The sequence below is a fragment of the Staurois parvus genome, unplaced genomic scaffold, assembly GCF_062004578.1.
Source record: "Staurois parvus isolate SC_StPar_1 unplaced genomic scaffold, SC_StPar_1.0 ptg000232l, whole genome shotgun sequence".
Classification (NCBI taxonomy): Eukaryota; Metazoa; Chordata; class Amphibia; order Anura; family Ranidae; genus Staurois; species Staurois parvus.
Genome location: NW_028318028.1, coordinates 377,811 through 401,076, shown reverse-complemented (window position 1 = coordinate 401,076; position 23,266 = coordinate 377,811). Strand labels below are relative to the sequence as shown.

General features: G+C 42.6%; 1 long non-coding RNA gene across 1 annotated transcript; it reads left to right on the top strand.

Annotated features, from left to right (window-relative positions):
* The first annotated feature begins 8,072 nt into the window (after positions 1 to 8,072).
* Positions 8,073 to 21,630, top strand: LOC149460215 (uncharacterized). Its single transcript, XR_016313099.1, has 4 exons — positions 8,073 to 8,114; positions 8,489 to 9,117; positions 15,681 to 15,801; positions 20,268 to 21,630. It is a non-coding gene; the product is annotated as an uncharacterized LOC149460215 (long non-coding RNA).
* The last annotated feature ends 1,636 nt before the right edge of the window (positions 21,631 to 23,266 follow it).

Genomic DNA, 23,266 nt, shown 5'->3' with positions numbered 1-23,266 from the left:
TTCCAGTGTGAAAACATGCAGCATGCTGTACATCTTTTAAAGGATCCAATGATGTAAACTTGGCTCATTAGAATACAATTACTCTGGAATATGCGTTTGCTTCATTTATCCACTTCCCTGCCTCCCTATAGCACAGCGGTTCTCAACCTGGGGGTCGCGACCCCTTTGGGGGTCGAACGACCATTTCCCAGGGGTCGCCTAAGACCATCGGAAAACACATATTTCTGATGGTCTTAGGAACCGAGACACCGCTGCCGTCTCCGGCGATGTGTGGGCGGGATGATATGCTGCCCCTGTCACCGCCTCCTCGCCGCTGATTGGCCACCGGAGCTGTAGCTCAGGAGAGGCACACAGGCGGCCAATCACCGGCGAGAAGGTGGAGCTTGGAGAGGAGGAGCCGAGCGGCAGCGGGCGGAGATCGAAGAAGATCGAGGGAGCTGTAGGAACGAGTGAAGAGAGAGGCCAGAGAAGGAAGACAGCTGACAGGTAAGTGCAAATTTTGCTGCTGCAGCCAGGTATGCAGGCTGTAGATGGGAGAGGGAGAGAGCGAGCCCAGGCTGGAGCAGGAGTCAGCAAGGTAAGTATCATTGGTGTCAGTGGGAGGGATAGTGCCCCATCATTTGTGTCACTGACACCAACGATGGGGCACTATTCCTCCCCCCACTGACACCAACGATGGGGCACTATTCCTCCCCCCACTGACACCAACGATGGGGCACTATTCCTCCCCCCACTGACACCAACGATGGGGCACTATTCCTCCCCCCACTGACACCAACGATGGGGCACTATTCCTCCCCCCACTGACACCAACGATGGGGCACTATTCCTCCCCCCACTGACACCAACGATGGGGCACTATTCCTCCCCCCACTGACACCAACGATGGGGCGCTATTCCTCCCCCCACTGACACCAACGATGGGGCGCTATTCCTCCCCCCACTGACACCAACGATGGGGCGCTATTCCTCCCCCCACTGACACCAACGATGGGGCGCTATTCCTCCCCCCACTGACACCAACGATGGGGCGCTATTCGTCCTCCCACTGACACCAGTGATGGGGCGCTATTCGTCCTCCCACTGACACCAGTGATGGGGCGCTAGTCCTCCCACTGACATCAGTGATGGGGCGCTAGTCCTCCCACTGACATCAGTGATGGGGCGCTAGTCCTCCCACTGACATCAGTGATGGGGCGCTAGTCCTCCCACTGACATCAGTGATGGGGCGCTAGTCCTCCCACTGACATCAGTGATGGGGCGCTAGTCCTCCCACTGACATCAGTGATGGGGCGCTAGTCCTCCCACTGCAAAATTAGATTTATGAAGTAGCAACGAAAATAATTTTATGGTTGGGGGTCACCACAACATGAGGAACTGTATTAAGGGGTCGCGGCATTAGAAAGGTTGAGAACCACTGCTATAGCAGAACTACTGCTACAGGGTGGCAGGGCTGAGCAATATCATGTACACACACACACACACACACACACACACACACACACACACTTTTGTATTTCCGGGCATGGGGCATGCAAGTGCGCAGCCATTGGTGGCTACAGCTGTCAGTCATCGGGTCCAGGATGGAGATTTCCCACTGGCACCCAGTGATTGCTAAGGAACAGTGAAAAGGGGAAGAGACCTGTATGTAAAAAAAACACAGATCTCTTCCTTGTCAGCATGAACAGGCTGCTTTGTAAATTTATGACAATTTGATTTTTAAAATTTTTTTTACTGGATAAGTTTTTTTCAAAATTGGCAGTCTTAGTTTATAATTATATATATATATATAAAAAAAAAAGTAAATTTAATTTAGGTGCAGCATTGCATGACTGCAACTTGTCAGTTAAAATAACAGCATCATATCACAACAAAATGGTCCGGTCAGAAGGGGGGGGGGGGGGGGGTGGCGGGGGCAAATCCTCTGGAAGGCAAGTGGCTAATAGCTCCAGGCCATTTCTGGCACTTGGTTTGCATTTTAAAATCAGTATTTGATGCTAGAAATAGGTCTTTAGAACACTTTTTTTTAAATCCGAGGCTCTAGAGAATTGGTGGTTTTTGCTTTTTTTTTTTTTACATCACACGTTATTTGTGCAGTGGTTTTTTGCAAAATATTTTATTGCAAAAAAAACAATACATAACCCAATTTTTTTTGCAAAATATAAAAAAGTTTAGTCCTAGTAAATCGATACCAAATATGTCATGCTTAAAATTTGCACATGCCTGTGCAACAGCAACGAATGGAGTAAATATTATTCATAGGCGATGCTTTAAAAGCCTTTACAGGTTTCCACTTTAGATTTACAGAGTGGGCCTGGTGCATGAGGGACCGACGCGTGCAATCGCCTATGCGCAAGAGCACAGGGAGAGTAATTTATTTTTAAGTCACATTTTTTAAATATTTTTACACCGTTACTTTTTTTTTTAAATCCCTTTTATTGCTGTCACAAGCAAATGTAAACATCTCCTGTGGCAGCAATAGCCACATGACAGGTACTCCGTTCTGGAGGGATCTGGGGTCTTTAAGACCGCAGATCCCTCCTTGCACTTAAAAAGCATTCAAAACTCCAAGATCAGTGTTTTTGAATGCTTTCAGAATCTTTAAAATTGTGCCGAAAGTTTCCAAGTAAACCAAAAGTGATGTCAGGTCATCACTTCCAGTTTACAATCAAAAGACATGCCAGCTGGTTGCTTAGGGCTCCTGGTGGGATGGGAGATCCCAAGAGAACGGCAGGAGGCAGCAGGAAGGAAGAGAAGTCCCCTCTCACTGCTTGTACAAGCAATTGAATGGCTAGTAGTTGTCTGTTTATTTTATTTTTTTGTCAGCTCTTTTGTACACACACAAACCTGACTGCATCTGCTGTAAACAAACCCCAACAGAAGACTCACTATTGACTTCATTGGGCGACTTTTTTTTATAACTTCCTCTAAAAAAAAAAAAAAAAAAAAAAAAAAAATTAGACTTCACCTTTGGATGTCCACTTTCCAAGAAGAGGCCATTTTGGGGGTGTTTGCACTGTTGCCCCCATCTAAGAGGATTTTTTTTTTTTTTTTTTTACCAGTCAGGGAAATGGCTCTCTTCTAAATCTCAGAACTTTCACAGAGTGAATCATAAATACCAATGTTATTTTTTCACCAAACACATTCAGAAGAATACATTAAATATATGTAGACAGATTATCGATTTCCAATATTTCATCATAGAAAGTCAGGGAAATAATTTCAGTCTCTTCCCTTTATATAGAAAAAAAATATGACATCCCACCAAGAGAAAGCTCTGTCTGTATACAATGATATCCAATGAATCAAGGTGCAGGGATATATGGTGGAGTAATTGTCCTACATAGGAATGGTCTGCTAATGGAGGAGTATTACAGGCTGGTACAGAATATATAGTATATGACCAGAAATAGGTGCTGCCCCCCCGACTGATATGTTGTGAATCCAGCCTCACAACCCCACAATAAAAACAGACTGTTTCAAAGCAGCAGAGAAATTCAAATTTTCAAACATGTCAGTCATAGTGATGGAACCACAGGTTAGGCAGCCCTTAGCACCTGCAGCTCAGATTGTGACTGACCTTTGAAGGAGGAAGCGATTGCACTTTGTCTTCAGCATTGCTCATCATTCAATGGTTCCTCACAATAAACAAACCAGAGTTCATTTTCTGGTCAGAATCTAGAAGGAACCTGCATAGCTGAGAGCCGGACTTCCAATGGAGGACCGCCAACCAGCCGCACAGCCCCTGATTAATACCTACAAAAAAAGGGGTGGGCATGGGGCAATGAGGCACCAATTCAAGAAAAAGAAAATTGGTCCTCTGACCACCAACAAAGAACCAACACAGGAGAGAGTGGGTCCCTCAGAGGACCACCAACCAGCCTCACAGCCCCAGATTAATGCCTCATAAAGGATGTGTACAGCCAATTAGGTGGGGGGGCTTGGGGAAGCTCCAGGCAGATTACTGCCCATTCAACCAAAAACCAAGAAAGACACTGATAGTAAGTATAATAGAGAAATATAATGCATGTCACCCATATCTATACACTGGGGTCACTGCTATATACACCTAGAGGGGTCACTGCATAGAGTAGGGAAATGTTAGGACCCCTGTCAGGTCCCCATTAGGGAGACTCACCCTCTCCATGTGTCCTGATCACCAATATCACCAGGATGGAAAAGTGATGGAAGATCCACCCAGGCAGGAATAGAGGGACATCTGATGGGGACAAGGCTTCTAATGACAACTGAAAACAAAATGCCTGAAGCTCCCCACCCTTCCTTTTTTTCCCCCTTTTCTAGATACCTAGGGTATCTATTTTTTCCCTCCATTATCCAGAAAATGCTATCCGGTGTGCTCCAACCGCTAGGCACTGCTGCTTGGAGGGTGGAGCAAGATGACCTTCACCTTCTGAGGTCTAGGTTTCACTCTCCACCTCCTAGTGACTCTGTACCTTCCAGTTTGTGCCATCTTGTTGGTATGTACATGTTGGCTATGTTCCCCTACATATGTCTCCCACCACAATGCAGGACATGTTTGCTGTGGAGGCTACGGCTAGTGCATGGTATTGTGCTGGAATTTAGTCTACTCTTTTAGACGTCCTTTATCTTTGTTCATGATTCACACTTTACTGTGAATGGATATTAAGCATAGTCTGTCATGTCATACGGCTATATTTTGCTGCATACCTTAAAGAATTAGAAAAAAAAAAAAAAAAAGGAAAGGAACAAGAAAAGTAAATGCTGGCACTCATCTGTGGGCTTATAAATCTTCCTTATTTGACGCCTGGGTAAAAGTCAGATGCCACAATGCAGACATGTTTCAGCCACAAGCAGCCTTTCTAATAGCAAGTTGGACAATGGGTTGGCTTCATTATTTATAACCTCCCACCTAAAAAGTGAAATCCATCCCAGGTGGATTATAAGTGATGAGCCAAACACAGTGAAAACATATTACCACACAATCCAATCAGTAGCCACATAGCATAAATATCTAAAAACAAAACGTTTTATGTCTGCCTAAGGCTAGGCTCACACCTGTGTATTTTGCAGTGTGCTTTCAGATTAGCAGAAAATGCACTACATTCCATTTAACCCCTTGGCCTCCCAGCCCTTTAAGGGTTTCAGAAGCCAGGAGGTGGGGCAGGGTTTAGGGTCATGTGACTGCCGTGACACTGTCACACGATTGGGAAAGGTCCTGATTGAAAGAGGGGATCGGGACCTTCCCGTCATTACTGGACATGTGTGCTGGGAGTGTGCAGGGCGTGCTCTCTCAGCACACATGTTCTTTTGTAATAGAACGTAAATGTGTGGCCGCTCAGCGTCTAGGCCCAGACGCCAGGAGGCCGCACATTTGCGTTCGGCCAGCGGGAAGAGGTTAACATGATTTCCTATGGGTCACGTTCATATCTGTGCGGTTTCAACAGGTGCGCTTTTATTTATTACTACTTTATGGGACATGGTGCTCGCTTATATACCCACTTTCCTTTTTCTATGAGATATTGTATCAGGTCAGAGGTGACAGGTATGATGTGTAAAGGAGATTCACAGACCTGACAGGCAGTCCAACTGTAAACTCAAAGGATTGCACATGGCAGGCTGACAGTGCTGCTGCCCCCATCTTTGCCATTCCCATCATTGTCACTGGGAGTAGTCATGTGGACTGTCATGTTCTGGACTCTCTATGGAGGCTGCAGAAGCAGAAGAATATTCCCTCTATTTCATCATAGCGTGTCTAGAACAGGGTTACTCAACCTTTTGAAGAGCGAGGGCTACTTACGTGATTTGGTAGCCAGTCGCAGGCCATAATGAAATGGTTCAGAATGTTGAAAGTTTTATTTTGAATAGCATAACGAACATTTTCCTCCTGTAGCCACTGAATGCCAGCAGGAGGGAGAAGAGGTGAAGTCATCTTTCAGAGGTTGCCAGAGAAAAAGAGTGGATCAATTTGTGTATATGCCACCCCCGCAGCCCATCCCGTCAGAGTGCAAAACAGAACGTGACAGGGAGACTGCATGGGCCCCCTGGAGCATAGGGCAGGGGTCACCATTGGGACCCCTAATGCTACAGCAATGGTTGGGTGGTGATAAAAACATGTCAACTATGGGGTTTTACTGCTCCCCAAACCACAAATGTAAACAAGCCCTTACTGTCCTGAGCCGCCTAAAAGGCTACTTTCACACTGCAGATTGTTTGCAGGTTAGCTGAGCGTTGACAGACTTCTATATCTTTCAGGTGTGGTGCATTCAGGAGTCCTGGTGCACGTTCAGAAAGCGCAGCAAACCTGCCAAATATAAGAAGTCTATGGCTCAATGCAGCCAACCCGCAGGAAAGCCTCAGGTGCACTGCACTATACCCATGGATCATTGTGAAAGCCGCCTAAAAGTTAAATTCCTTTATTAGGTACAAATATTCCCATTGCAAAAATCACACAGTGTGAGTGATACACTGACCTTTCCTTTTCCAGCTTTTGCTGGCACAGCTCTCCAGACTGCTAGAAAGGTTCTAGATGAAGCTGCCAGTGCCAGCTTGATGCACTCTGATGCTCTGGGAAGGTGGGTCAACAAACCTAGATCGTGATCAACGGGTTGCTGACCCCAGGCATGCACTTCCCTGGTTTGAGGTCGAGGGCCACAGGTTGAGAAACCATGGTCTACAACACAGCTGACCACAGGATTCATCCCCCTGCTCTGTATTGTTCAATGATATCATTTTAATGAGGCCACTACATATGTCTATAGAGCATTACCAAAGCCCTTGTACAACTGCTGAGATAAAACCAATATAGAATATTGGAATGATTATTAATTAGGACAAGTACGAGATGATGGGATTACAACACAAGCATACTAAGCAGAAAGCACAGCCTGCCTAAATGTAGCAGATTGGTGGTCTTTAATCACCAGGATCTCAGCACAGTGAGACGACATTAGGATTTCTAATAGTTTGGTGGCCACATGGTTATTTGGGGTGAAATTTTTAAATTCTCTCTGAAGAACTTTAAAAACTTACATTAGTCCTGGCACAGAAAGCCATGCACTGACAATGAACTCCCATGGCCCAGAATCCCCACATTGCCTTGTATAGAATTCCCGTAGAGAAGATAATTTCCGAACATGGATGACATTCACTTACATATGTAACTTCAATAAAATGTGTAAAATAGCAGGAATTAAAAATAGTTTTTTTTCCTAGAAAAAAAGAAAGTCCTTGGGACATTTACAGCAGTCCCATCCAGCAGTGCCATGAAGGATGACTCATACAGACTATCATTGAAAATATTCACTTTCCATAAAGAACTTGGACCAGGGGGCTTTGGGATGGTGGTGTTGGCCTCCCATTACGCCTTTCAACAGAAACTGCCCGTGAAGATCATTAAAAAGCAAATGCTACTGCAATGATCCCAGTACATGGACTACAGAGCGTCAAATACCAGTAAAATACAGAAACACTCGGTATATTACCCATCTATTTGGAACATTCCAGACAGAGGTAAGTCTTTATCTTCCAGCTTTTTCATCCTATTCTTGTACTGCACGCTCCCCTACTGACCCAGACCCCCTAAAATTACAACTTTTTGAAAACAAAAAACCTAGTATTGTGATCAAAATAGTCCAGCCATGGCAGCCTACGTATTGCTCTAGTTTTCCCAATCCCTTGAAGGAAGATTCCACATTGCACTATCTGCGGATGTTGGTGACTTTGTATAGTCTTCCACAAAGTAAAATCTTACTCATCTCTAATGTAACATTTATCTTATTTTCATACAAGCTCATCTGTTCTTTGTCTTGGAATTCCTGAGTGGAGGGGGATCTTCAGAAACTATAAAAATAAAAAAACAGCTTCAGCTCCACTTGACTGCAACATCATAAGGCAAGTCCAATGACAGGGCTGTGATGGAATCGGGGGTGGCTGACCACTGAGCACAGGCAGCGACACAGCCAGGCCCATCCATCCATATTCCTATGTACTATAGGGAGGGAAGTCACCTTTACCTTTTATTGGGCTGTAATGATTTTGAATTTATATTTTTTTCTTTTTCGCCTTCAGGATTCATCACTACTGAGATTCATTGTGGCCTGCAATTCCTGCATGCTGATGGGGGTCATGCACGGGTAAATAATGGATTAGCTGACTAACACTCACATGTTGGCTTCTGGTATATTTTATTGAATCGGGAAGCCTTTCCCCCAGAATTCCCAGTTGTGTCATCTCCTGTAAACTCATTCCATCCGCTGCAGAAGCCTCCCTGCTTATGCCATATTCTGCTTAATGTAGGATTTATACAAATACAGCAAGAGGCGTGAGCTCCTCATAATATAGAAGGTGGGTGGAGCTGGGAACCCAGAAACAGATCTTCCTGTAGTCGTATATAAAAATGAGGCGATGTCCACCCATCAATGTTCATTCTTTGTATAGATATACATTTGCATCTTGTCTCTAATAAAATGTGGGATATGCAGAGCTTACTGTTCACTTTTCTTCTTAGAGATATCAATCCTGAAAACATTCTCTAGAACCATGTCGAGCACATCAGAATTGCTTGGCTGAGATGGAAGCCTTCGGGTCGTCTCTCCCCACTTTTTTTTTCCCCAGGACTAATTTTATCAGAACACATGCTAAGGTGGAGGAGCCTAAGCATGACACTGAGCAGGAGCTCAAGGTGAGAGCTCCCAGTCACCCCCATAGTCCCTCTGAAAGGAAAAAAATGCTTGGGAGATCGTTACCGAGACCTACTCGACCCGCATTGCAGTCCCCCTGGAGGAGTGAGCGCCCCGCAGACCCCATTGTGTGGGATCTGGAGCCGAAGTGGAGGAGGAGAGTGAGATTCCTGTCAGCCAGAGAGGAGAGCTGGACCTAGCTGGAACTCATTGGGCATCGGGTGGTCACGTGGTCTGCCGAAAAGGAGAACTGGGAGGTGGATAAGCCAGGCGGCCGGCTTGTTAAACAGAGAATGGAATCACAGCTCTCTCCTCTCGTCTGGGACTGCTGAAGCCAGGGATTTGGAGGAGAACATACTCTGGGTGCCCCCCCCTAATAATTTCGATCACTAGGAGGGACGATTGAAGCCAGCAACCCCCAGGAGAAAGTATTCGACAAGTGGAAGGAGCTAAGAGGGTGAGAGCAACAGGAGTATTGGGATTTGTGCATTTTGGAATGCTGTATTGAACTGTGTTTTAAAATATGAGGGAGGGGGGGGGGGGGGGGGGGTGTTCACCTAGGGGGTCTTATGAGAAAAACAGCATTGTAGAATGCTCTTGATTATCCTTGGGAACAGCCAATAGCAGTCAAAATATAGAAGGGGGAAGATAAGAAAAAAAAAAAAAAAAAAGGGTAGTGGATACAGAGAATTCCAAAACAAGCGAAAATTTCACAAATGCTTACTAAAAACAGAAAATGTTCAAGGGTCTTGAAAATGGCGAAATTACAGAAAGATCTGGGGCAGGTGTCATCAAGCGTAGAGGACACGGAAGAAAAATTGGATAAGCATGCTCAAGTTATACTAAACTTAGAAAGAAAAAAAAAAAAAAAAAAAAACCAGTTGAAGGAAATGAGGAAGGAGTCCTTGCAAGCACATATTACAATCATACAGAAAGGAAAAGATGGAACCCAATGTTCTAGTTATAGACCTACAGTTGTGTTCAAAATAATAGCAGACAGACATCACTAACCTGATCACTGTTTTTTGGTAGAAATATTTCTACATGGCAAATAATTTACTAGCAGGTGTAGAGTAATAGAAATCCAACAGACCCAACAGTCATGACATGCATGCTGCTGATTCTGTGTAATTGAAAGGGGCATGTTCAAAATAGCAGTGTGGAGTTCTATTAGTGAGGTCATTCATGCTTTGAAAAACAGGTGGCAATTATTGCCCTTATTTGAAAGGAAGTAAGGCAGCAAATGTACATGCTGGTTACAGTGCATTTCTCTGAAATGAGGAAAATGGGTAGTTTCAGACAGACATTGTTCAGAAGAACAGTGTACCTTGATTAAAAAGTTGATTGGAGAGGGGAAAAACAAAGAAGTGCAGAAAATGATAGGCTACTCAGCTAAAATGATCGCAAATGCTTTAAAATGGCAACCAAAACCTGAAAGAAAGCGAAAAAAAGCTACCATTCGGATGGAATAGCCAAAATGGCAAGGACTCAGCCAACAATCAATGGGGAGGGGCTCTGACGTCACCACTCCCAGTCTGCTTCTATACAGCGAGTACAGCTAGTGTATGGTGCACACAAGGAGATATGCATTAAGGCTTGTTTTAATTATTAAAATGTGAGTGCAATACAATGGCTATGCAATCAAGTGTTTTATAAGGGTAAAGCACTATCTTTTGTTCTTTTTTTGGCATTATATGTGTGGAGACTCCTGGAGTGGATCTAGGAGGATTATTCCCCTTGGAGGTGAGGAGGAAATATCCATCCATCCACAGATCTGCATAGGATAGTAATGAGAGGAGAGACACCAGGTTGATAAAATCAGGAAATCACACTGTGAACACATTCAAAGAAGGTGGTGAACATCAGTGCACATTTTATCCTTTTAGGATAAACAGCTTGTTTAGCCTGTATTTTTGGGCTAAGAATGGAGGGGAGCGCATAATTGAGCTTCATATATACCGCAATCATCTATATGTTGGGAGTGAATTCACCTATTTGTACCCATCTCTCAGAAAAGGAGGATTTCACTTTATTATTGATATTGGACACATAATGTTATTACACTAAATATTTCTCTATATCCTAAAGGGATCATTCAAGTAATTTTGTGTACTGTTTGGATAATTATAAGGACTTACACTGTTTTTATAGTTTACATCCATATAGGAGCACAGCAGTTATTTGTTTTTATATAGATTCTGACACTATTTATGAGTTGGTGTGAAGTGTTTGCGAACCTATTTGTGCATTTATAATAAGGCGATTTAATTTTTATTATTTTTGATTCGGCACATTAATTTTTTTATATTTCACCTATTTAAAGAAATTCACCATATTAGCTCACGAATAATAATTAGCATTTGATTGACACAGACTCAGCCAACAATCAGCTCCAGGAAGATCAAAGAAGGTCTAAAGTTATCTGTGAGTACTGTTACAATTAGAAGACACCTATGTGAAGCTATGAAGGGGGGGGGGGGGGGGGGGGAACAAAAACAAAAACACAAAAAACACACACACACACACACACACGTGCTGAAGAGGTTTCGATTTGCCAAAGAGCACACTGACTGGCCTAAAGAGAAATGGCGCAACATTTTGTGGACTGATGAAAGAAAGATTGTTCTTTTTGGGTCTAGTGGCCGGAGACAGTTTGTCAGACGACCCCCAAACACTGAATTCAAGCCACTGTACACTGTGAAGACAGTGAAGCATGGTTGCACAAGCATCATGATATGGGGATGGTTCCCATACTACGGTGTTGGGCCTATTTATCGCATACCAGGGATCATGGATCAGTTTGAATACATCAGAATACTTGAAGAGGTCATGCTGCCTTATGCTGAAAAGGAATTGCCCTTGAAATGGGTGTTCCAACAAGACAATGACCCCAAACACCAATAAACGTGCAACATCTTGGTTCCAGACCAACAAGATTGACGTTATGGAGTGGCCAGCCCAATCCCCGGATCTTAATCCAATAGAAAACTTGTGGGGTGAAATCAAAAATGCAGTTTGAGGCAAAACCAAGAAATAGAGAAGAACTGTGGAATGTAGTCCAATCATCCTGGGCTGGAATACCTGTTCACAGGTGCCAGAAGTTGGTTGACTCCATGCAACTCAGATGTACAGCAGTTCTCAGAAACAGTGCTTCTACAACTAAATATTAAGTGATTCAAAAGGAAAGCAAAATCTTCAAACATTTCAGTTTATATAGTGAATGTGAGTTTGTCAAGAATACAAAAACACTGCTATTTTTTAACAGTCTAATATTCACTTTTCCTCAATTTTTTTTTTTTTTTTTTTTAGAGGAACAAAACACAAATTTGATATATTTTTCTTCATGTCTTCATTTGGAATAGAATGTAGTGTTCCCAATGCATTTGTGTGTATGGAAATAAAAGCTATTAGAAGGATTGAGCTTTATTCACTTTTTTCAACACACTGCTATTTTAAACACAACTGTATATTACTATTAACAACACCCTAAACTATATGCAAAAGTATTGGCAAATAGGTTGAAAACCCTAATGCCGGAATGGATTCATATTGATCAGGTGGGTTTTGTCCTGGGAAGGGAGGGTAGGGACAACAGATTAAGATCACTGCTTATTCAAAAGAAGCAAGCGAGGAAAAGTTCCGGCCCTGCTATTGTCAGTAGATGCAGAGAAGGCACTTGATAGGCTTGACTGGGGGTATATGCTGGATACGTTGGAGGTCGTGGGGATAGGTCCTAGAATGAGAGAATAGATAAGGAAACTATATAGCCAACCCTCTGCTGCAAGAAAGGTTAATTGAGAGTTATCAGAATTTTTTAGGATGTATAATGGACAAAGCAGGGATGCCCATTGTCACCTTTGCCGTTTGTATTTCTGGAATCTCTCCTAGCAATAAGGAAAAAAAGTATAGATATAAAAAAGGATGCAGATAGGAGAGGTGGAGCACAAGGTGGCAACATGCGCTGATGATATTCTGTTCTATGTGGTTAACCCCAGGATAACATTGCCTAATCTAATGAAAATTAAAGAGTATGGCGAGTTGTCAAAATTAATCCAACTAAAACTGAGATTTTAACATGAATATATCCAACAGTGAGAAGAAAAATATTAAAGAGAATTTCCCTTTTCATGGAAGGAAAAGGCGTTAAAATATCTGGGAATAAACTTAACCGCATCCTCAAAAAAAATCTATACAAAGCAAAAAATTATATCCCACTACTAAAATGAGATCAAGGATGAATTAAGGAAATTAATGTCAGGAGCATTATCTTGGATAGGACCAAAAAAATTTGATAAAAATGGTAAATTGTTCCAAAAATGTTATATAAAAATTCCACATGCTGCCTATACAGCTCCCTGAAAAGAATTTAAAAAAAAACAAACAAACACAAAAAACACACCACCATAGAATAAGCTATTAAGTTCTATGATGATGATATATGATAGTGAATCATTAGTGTACAAAATGTTGAAATTTGAAAGAGAAAAAAAAAAAAAAAAAAAGTCACTGGGTCCACAAGGATCAGAGGATGGGTAGGTACACCTGGTTGCACGGCTCCAGAGGCAAGATTCATGATGTCCTGATATTAGACTTTATTGTAATGTTTATTACGGGATATGGAGAGGCCATAAAGGGAGCTTCCCTTTCATTTAATGGAGAATTCCTCCACTGGAGCCCTGGTTGCTTTCAGGTCTCTAGGCCTATATCCAACAAAAAGTTGGGAAGGTCTGAAAGTTGCTTTTGGGTTTAATACCGATTTAACCTCAACCTCCAATACTCCCATCTCCACCTTTGTTTGAAGTCTCTTGAGCACAATTTTAGGACTCCAGGAGTCTTCATAAATCACATATGTCAGCCTAGAGTCCTTTTCTTTGCCTGGCCTTTTTCTCCCCTTATTACTGCTTTGGAGTGATAGTAAATAAGATGTTGTTGGTGTGCACAAGTTGAAGAAAATCACCAAGAATCTCATTATGCAGGTGGCAAGGATGTTCACCTCCATGATGACATAGATATGGTAAGTATACTCAGCTTTTATAGACCTTGTTAGGAGGAGTTCAGGAAACATGATTGCACATTTCTACCGGCACACATTCATGTGAGTCATAGTGATAATTTTAGCACACTGACTGCTTAGGGGAATGATCCATCTATACTTATAGCCCCCCTAAGCAGTCTTAGTGTTGTCATAAGGAAAGCAACAGCCTTTTGTGTCCCTTTAGCATTAGAAGAGTCTTAGACATTACACCATCAAAATAATAATCCTATTAGAGGATGGGTAGGGAAAGCAGCAGCCCTTATGTCCCCAAATATTACATTGCAGAGGTTGTGTATGACTTTAGTTCACATTCTATATAGTTCCTTTGAAAAGCCAACTGCACATACAGAAAATCTGGGCCATTTCACACAGTGCATAGACTAGTTTTTCTGCATTGGAAGAATGCCAGTCACCGCTCACACTGAAATGCAGCTTGGATCTGTGCTGCAAATACCTGCAATAAAAGTGCAGACATGCTGAATTTTACTGCAGCATTCCAAGCCAGATCGCTGTCACTGTACAGCACACCACACTGCTGTACAGTGGACATAAATGAAGTGTCACTTTGTACACAAATAAATTATCCCCCCCCCCAAAGGCAGCTGTGATGTGATGAAATGTGCACCACACCACTCACTACTGCCAGAACAGATGGCTGCCGGACACTGAACCACTGTGCTTTAGCGTGCGACAACTTTGTTACTGTGTGAATGGGCCCTTCGATTTCTGGAGACAGCATAGGGAACTCCCCAGGGGCTGCCATTGGTGAAGGAAAAAAAAAAAATTCTGGCAGTTGTAGAATAGATCATTTTTATACATTCATAACAATTCAGTGTTAACTCTATTGTGTTCAATTATAAACAAAATACTAAGTTTTCCTTTAAAACCTCCTATAAGCCAACAAGACAAATCCAATCAGAACACAGTAGCGGGTTTAGAAGCAAAAATCAAAGAAGCTGAAATATGCTACTGTCAGAATCCAATATTACAATGGAGAGTTCTGTTGGGCACATAGTGATTGTTCTGTGTTTCTGATCACATGGCTTCTTTACATATCCCCCTGATGAAGTCACGTGACCCGGTGACGTAACGCATAGGGGAGGGGCTCTGACATCACGACGTTGTCTTGGACACAGCACAGCACGCATAGCAGAAACTGCAGGACAGGCTGAAACTGCCTTACTCTGAAGCCCATGCTAAAAACTCTGTATGGAACTTGCAGCAGCAAATAAAGCCTTAATTTTAAAAGGATAAAGCATTATGATGGTTTTGTTGCTTCATACAATCATCCTGTGATATATTGGAGAGAAATCAGTATAGGAGGAAGGAGACCTTTCAAAGGAAAAGCGAAATATCTATCCAGCCATCAAATCCTGATCAGCAGCAGGCATAATCACTCCAGAGATCCCAGGTGGATTAAGATCGAGCATAATCATCCCATTTGCCATCAGGAATATCCTAAGCTGGATCATCCCAGCAGTCCTATAAAAAGGACAAAAAGCTAGTTTTGCCTTTTTATAAGGCAAAACCTGAGGTGAGCGCATAATAAAATCACACTGCACGTAGATTATGGGAGCGGCGTTGCACCATCATAAATTTAAATTGAAAGAGGACTATCTATGAGCACTTTATATTGTTTTTATCACTATTTACTATTGTCACCAGCACAGTATGCGGTATTTATTTATGATGTTATAAGCAGAAGATAATTGTATTTTATACACTAGATATAAGTATATCTTTTTTTTTTTTTTTTTTTTTTACTTTGGATTGTCATTTGAAATAGTGAATATTGGAATTATTTATACACAGGAGCACGGCCCAATTTATTCATTTGATTTTCTCACAAAACACTGTCTAATGAGTAGGTGTGAGTGCCAGCGAACCACAGGTGTATCATATATTGTTTTGTTTGTCAAATTAATGGTAATAGTTTAGACAAACACCATAGTAGCTCACAAGTACACTCATTTATTTCTTTACAGCTGTCGAGATCAGGACACACGGGCAAAACTAGTATGTGACAGACAACACCCATTTTTCAAGACGATTGACTGAACTGTGGTGGAACAAGGAAAGTCACCCCCAGCATTTACACCATAACTGGTAAGTATATGAATAAGGGAGGGGTCCATTTATGTTGGGGGAAGGGGAGATTTTCAGCAACATCTAAGATGAAATGTTGTACAAAATGCTCACGTTTGGTCCAGGGAACTTGTCCGAATTCTGTTTATTATTGCTGATAATTACTGTGTATGTGTACCCCCTGCCCCCCCAAAAGGTGCCAATCTTTAACAGGGAGTGGGGGACAAAGCCTTAAAGCAGAACTTCCCTTTTGGGTGGAGCTCCACTTTAATTGGCAAAATATCCAATGCACGGTCTTTATGTGAGAACCTTAAAAATCCTAGAGTGATGACTCAGGTACAATCCAATCCCCTTAGGGCAGTGGTCGGCAAATCGCAGCTTGCGAGCCACATGTGTCTTTGGCCTCTTGAGTGTGGCTCTTCTACAAAATACCACGTGCAGGCACGCACACAGTGCGATTGAAACTTTGTGGCCCATGTGCAGAAGTTGGTTTTCGGCCTGGGCGAGTCTATTTTGAAGAAGTGGCATTAGAAGTGGGGTGTTGGTCGGTCGGGCGACACGGCGCAGGCGGGCCGTGGGATACGCAGTGTGTGGGAGCCGCTCGATTCATGCACGAGTTGAGTGAGCCAGTCAGTCTCATTGTGCAGTGGTTAGTGCTAGTCGCGTCTGGAAATCGTGAGTGGGTGACAAAAAAACAAAAAAAAAAAACACAACTACTCGAAATATAAAGTTACTTGTATTTTTCCAACCAGCTGCAAATCCTACAGGTATGTGTCATCAATTTAAGAATTGTAATCATTTTGTGTTGGTGGCTTTATTATAATAAAATGAAACCTTTTTTTTGGTGCCCTGTTTGACATGGCTACAAGAAGCAAAGAAAAAACGAGACGAAAACCGTGCATTTAAAAAGTTGAACGGACCGAGACTTTCGCATTTATTCAAAACTTAAATAAAATTCCGACCAGTCTTATTTGTTAGGAAAAATTGGCGCATAACAAGAAATCAAATTTGGAGAGAGACACTTTAGAACTAAAACACGTCATTTAGTACTAAAATATCCTGTTGGTGATAGGTGGCACTGATAGGCAGCTCAGATGGGCACTGATATGTGGCATTGATGTACACTGGCACGAGGCACTGACAGGGGACACTGCTGGGGCTACACTGATCATCAGGGCCCTGATGATCAGTGTACATGTCCCCTCCGCAGAAAGCAGATTACCAGCTCTCCTCTCGAGCTGTCAGCGTGACAGATGAAATGGAGAGTACGCAAATCTTCTGCTGCATAACAAGATAGGTTGGTTATCAAGAGGAAACGTTTAGAAACATTTTGCTTCCTTAACAGAAATTAAGCATTTCTCCTTGAGAAGGTGTTCACTATCCAAAACGAACGAACGAACGATCAGTGGATCCAAAAATTTTATTTCATGGTAGACGTTACGTCTCATCTAAATCAGCTTAATTGTAAACTAGAGGGGAAAGGAAACAAAATTTTTTCGATGTTAGAAGAAGTTATTTCATTCAAAAACAAATTCATTTTGCTCAAGATTTTGAAAGAAAAAAAAAAAAAAAAAAACTTTGATTCACTTTCCAAGCCTGTTGAAACATTGCCAAGAAAATGAATTCTAATATTGATATTTGCGATTTCAAAACACCACTTTTAAATATATGAGGGAAGCTTTTCTCAACAGGTTTCAGGAATTCAGAAACAGCAAAGAGACGTTCGCCTTTGTTAAACAAAACAAAAAAAAAAGGAATTGTGGAGTTCGAAATTTGAACGTTTGTGTCGATATAGAAATATTGGAAAAAAAAAAAACAAATGTGAACTTAGTTCACAGCACACGTGATCTGCTTTGAAAGACCTGGAGAAGGAAGATGTTGATTTTTAACACCTGGAATAGTATCCCTGACTCAATCAACTAAAACAAAAAAAAAACAAAAAAAAAAAAAAAAAAAAAAAAAAAAAAACACACAACACACTAGCGTTTGCTGTTTTCCTTATTCGGGTCTACATATTTATGCAAACAATTTTCAAACATGAACCTTATCAAGCGTAAATTGAGAAGTCATCTTATTGAGGAGAACCTGGAATTGTGCCTAAAATTAAAAAACATACTAACCTGACTCACCCAAACTTTCCAAGGAGATGCAAGGCCATTGTTCACATTAGTTTTTGTCAGTCATTGTCATGATTTAATTTTATGGATATTGTAAGGAATTTAATTTTATCACTAAATATCGTTATTAAGTATGATATCAAGATTTATTCAAAACGTACCTATAGTTTAAGTCTTAAAAAAAAAAAAACTTAAAGTTTAAGTTAATTTTAGGAAACGGAGTGAAAGATGTAGTGTCAAGGACTGAGAAAGGTATGTTGAGATGGTTTGGACAGAGGATGAACGAAAGGAGATAGACGAAACAAGTATAAAGACGAGTGTGGATGGGAGAGTTGGAAGGGGTCAACCTCAGCAAACATACCTCAATCAGATTGAGGACGTTTTTAGCAAAGGCCAGCTTAGGAGTACCCAAAGTTAACAATGTACCTCCTATAGTGCAAGTTTAAAAAAAATGCAGCTCTCAAGGAATTTCAATCGTACTGTTGATATTTGGCTCTGTTGACTAATGAGTTTGCCGCACCCACTGCCTTAGGGGGATCAGGAAGGAATGGTTCTCCCCTTTGGAGAGCATCTCCCTCTGAATCACCTGAAGGTTTAGGGGACTGAAAAGGCTGCACCTCTGTATTGGAGATCGGTCATTTTTATGTTCCGATTCCTCAAAGGAGGTGTACATTATAATGCAAGAGGTGGAAGGATTCAGGAGAGCTTTACACGCAGGTCGCAGAGTTCAGGAGTGCATTACGCACAGGGATCAGGATTATGCTATGCACAGGGATCAGGGTTAAGCCCCTTCTCAACTGACCTCACCTGCACCCCACATGGAGTTCCACCATGTTCAGATAGAGATCCCCAGGTTAGCAAATTCCTGGTGGCCTAATGTATAAGGCACTGGCCTCTTAAGCTAGGGACTGTGGGATCAAGTCCCACCTGGGGGCATATCTTGCTTGTCTCATACCAGGAAGAGGGGAGGATGAAGAATTAAACCATCCAGTAGAAGGAGATCTACCACTCAGTGCTTCATGTGTCAGTCCTAGAAGTTCCCTTTCCTGATGCCTTAATATACACTACTATTGTCAATGGCTGCAATCTGAGTAATTTTGACTTGCCCATGTCTTGTACCAGGCAGGGACTGGTGTTTTACCACACTGTCAGTCGCTGGTCATAGCAAGGATGTACAGAATACAATTGCTTTCTATGTGCCCTGTTCACACTGCAGCCCAGGGCTGAGACATGCTGCATTTCATTGCAGGGTACCATACAGGATCGCATGGCACACCCCACTGCTAACCAGTGACATGAATGAAGCATCATTTCTGTGCACTTCAAAGTTTTTTTTTTTTTTAGAAAGTTGTATGATTTACTGAATAGTGCACCACACCACCCCCTGTAACAGTCAGAATTCCTCTGATCCTAATCACACCGTACAGGACAGTCATCTTATTCATACACCATGGAACGTCCCCAAGCAATGAATACCAGGATGGGAAACTAGGCAAAATGGAACTGGTCTAAGAAATACCAGGGTTATACCCCCATTTTACAGCTCTTCTGTTGAGACCAGGACACAGGCAAAGCTGGTACATGACATTAGACAGCACCCATTTTTCAAGACGACTGACTGGAGCGCGGTAGAAAAAGGAAAGTCGCCCCCAGCATTTACACCAAAACCAGTACATATATGAATAAGGGAGGGGTCCATGGATGATTGGGGGCGGGGGGGAGATTTTCAGTAACATCCAAGGTGTATTTTTGTACAGAATTTGCACGTTTGGTCACATGGTCCGGGGACTCGTCTAAATGAATTCTGTTTATTATTGGTGATAATTACTGTGTGTCAGGTGCACAGCTTAAATTTTACTTGGCGATTGTGCCAGGAACACATTTCCTGTCCTGGGGTGACAACACTGACTTACTGCATCTATGGAGAAGAAGTGTTGTCACCCTAGCCTGATTAGAACTGCAAACACCTTCACCTCTCCTTATCTCCATTACACAGAGGATTGCTTTTTAGTTCACATTAAAAAAAAAAAAACCTGAGAAAGTGGATAACACAGATCTCAGCTCAGGGCACAGAAACTTATAAGGTCACTTGATTTCTGACAGGATTAACAAGTATTTTTCTGTACCTGCAAATGTATTTAGCCTGAAAGAAGCAAAGAAAATGAATGCAGCCTCCACACCTAAAAATTATCTGGAAGAGATGACATTTCTATTCTTGGGATTGGTAATGCTTCTGACCACTAGAGGGAGCAGGGGATGAATGATCACTCTTGGGATAAGGTGCTGCACATGGGGGGGTTGGGGCCATCAAGCTGTCACCATTTTCTGTGTCAATCAGAAATATTGATGAATGTCCTTTTATCTTTCCAGACTTTGAAGGAACTGGAAGATTGTAGTATGCAGATGGAGAAATTTATGGCCGATAAAGTCCAAGGGATTCCGATAAAGGAGGACCAGAAGAACTTCAAAGACCGCAAAAAATCCTTAACGGGGAGCAGGGGACAGAGCATTAAAGCAGAACTTCCCTTTTGGCTGGAGCGCCACCTTAACCCACCCAGTTAACAGCTCTTGTCGAGACCAGGACACACAGGCAAAGCTGGTACATGACATCAGACAGCACCCACAAAGCCTTAAAGCAGAACTTCCCTTTTGGGTGGAGCTCCACTTTAAAAAGCAAAATATCCGATGCATTGTCTTGATGTGAGAACCTTACAAACACTAAACTGATAACTCAAGGATAATCCGATTGCCTTAGGGGATATGGAAGGAATTGTCCTCCCTTTTGGAGACCATCTGACCAGGTGGGGGGGCTGCCTTCCTCTGAATCATCAGAAGGTTTAGGGGTCTGAAAAGGAAGCACCTCTGAGGAATCAGAGCAGAATACTGACAGATCAATACAAAAGTGCATTATAATGCACGGGGTGGATGGATTCAGGAGTGCACGATTATGCTATGCACAGGCCTCAGGGTTAAGCCCCTTCTCAGCTCTGACCTCACCTGCAGCCCACATGGAGTTCCACCATGTTCAGATAGAGATCGCCAGGTTAACAAATCCCTGGTGGCCTAATGGATAAGGCACTAGCCTCCTAAGCCAGGGACTGTGGGCTCAAGACCCACCTGGGGTCATATCTTGCTTGTCTCTTATACCAGGAAGAGGGGAGGATGGAGAATTAAACCATCCAGAGGAAGGAGATCTACCTCTCTGTGCTTCATGCATCAGTCCTAGAAGTTCCCTTTCCTGACGCCTTAATACACAGTACTATTGTCAGTGGCTGCAATCTGAGTAATTTTGACTTTCCCATGTCTTGTACCATATTACAGAAATTACAGGTAAACTTATTCATATACCATGGGTTAAAGGTTTGGACCTTCGGATGATTGGACACTAGAAAGCTTTTCAGGACACGCCCCCCCCCTTATAACCCTACCCCACAGTTTAGTAGCAAGCCATATAGAGTAACTAAGGAATAGAATTGAAGGGTGTACTGTACTCCAAAAGGGCTAATTCACACTATAGGCAGTGACTGGTGTTTTACCACACTGTCAGTTGCTGATCATAGCAAGGACATACAGAATACAATTGCTTTCTATGTGCCCTGTTCACACTGCACTGCAGCCCAGAGCTGAGACATGCTGCATTTTATCGCAGGGTACCATACAGGATCGCATGGCACACCACACTGCTATAAATAAAGCATCATTTCTGTGCACTTCAAATAAAGTTTTTGTTGTAGAAAAAGTATGATTTACTGAAAAGGGCACCACACCGCCCCCTGTAATAGAATGCAAAGCTGATGGTGACGTGAACATCTGTTTGTTCTTTTTAAAATTCAGCCCAAGATCAGTCAGAATTTCTCTGATCCTAATCACATCGTACAGGATACAGGGATCTTATGCAAACACCATTGGACATCCCCAAGCAATGAATACCAGGGTAGCCAACAACTAGGCAAACTGAACTGGCCTAGAGAAATTGGGGCATAAGCTCTTGTAAGCAAGCCCCGTATTCACTGTGCAATGGTAGGTTCTGAAGTGGGGTGCCCCTTGTGAGGTGCCACAGAAAGGACAAACAGGGAATCTGTATAAGGTTAGTAGATTTTAGGTACACTTTGTTGGCTCTGATTAGGTCAGACAATGTAGAGCGATTTGCTTTGGATGCTTGGGAGCTGGGCACAAGATGGCAGAGCAATGTCCTCATTTTAAACTCTGAATCCACCTTTGGAAGAAAAGATAGTCTGGAGTGTAACACAACCTTGTCGTTATGAAGGATTAGGAAAGGCTCTTTACAGGAAAGAATCACCAATTCAGAAACACCTCTGACAGACATTTTAGAGACCAAAAAGGCCCATTTGCTGGCAAGAATCTCTAAGAGGATATCCCTGTTGGATTCAGAGGGGCAGTGAGAACCAAATGAAGGTCTCAGGGTGCTGCAAAGGGGGCCAATACAGAAACACCTGGAATAAAAGTTTTTACAAGAAAATGCAAAGCCAAAAAAGGTCTGACAGGATGGATAAGGCAGAAAGCAGCGCATTTAGGGTAAACTGACTACGCTCACATTGGGCTCAGGTAAGATTTCCAAGTACAGGAAGACATTTTCCTGCCTTTAGCAGGTAGGAGACTCCAACTCAAAACACTCCTCTATCCTTAAGACCTGGATTTCGAAAGCCATGCTGGTAAAGCCAGAGACTGAAGCAGGATGGAATAGAGAACCATGGGATAGCAGATCTGGCCGGTTGGGAAGAGGTCAGGGGTCGTGTGTGCCAGGTTCTTCGGGCGAAGAATGCTAGTCTCTGTACTTTCTGGAGCCGGTGAGGTAGAATGCCAAGTGAAGGGAAGGAACAAATGAACCGAAATGGAGACCCCGGGAGAACTAGAGCATCCAATGCCACAGCTAGAGGATGCCTCATTCTGGGTACACACAGAGGGAGTTTGCTGTTGTATCTGGAAGCACCACATCTAGAGTCCCCCACTTCTGATGGAACACATCTAGAAGAGAACATTCCCCCAGTCCAAGATATGCGATTGTTAATGCCAAAGAATTCCATCCTCCACTAATAAGCCCACTGACACGAAGAGCAGGTTATGCTAAAAGCTGAGAACACTTTGATTTATATTAACCCTCCCAATACCAGCATGCATCTCCATAACACTGGAGGGAAAGAAAAAAAAAAAATTGCTTTAAACCACTTCAAAACTGCCACCCCCCCCCCCTTCATGTGCAGGCCAAAATTTTCAGCTCTCAGTACTGTGGTACTTTGAACAACAATTGCAAAGACATGCAACACTGTACCCATATGAAGTACATCACTTTTTTCCCCCACACAAAGAGCTTTTTGGTGGTATTTGAGCAAACAAACAAAAACAAACCC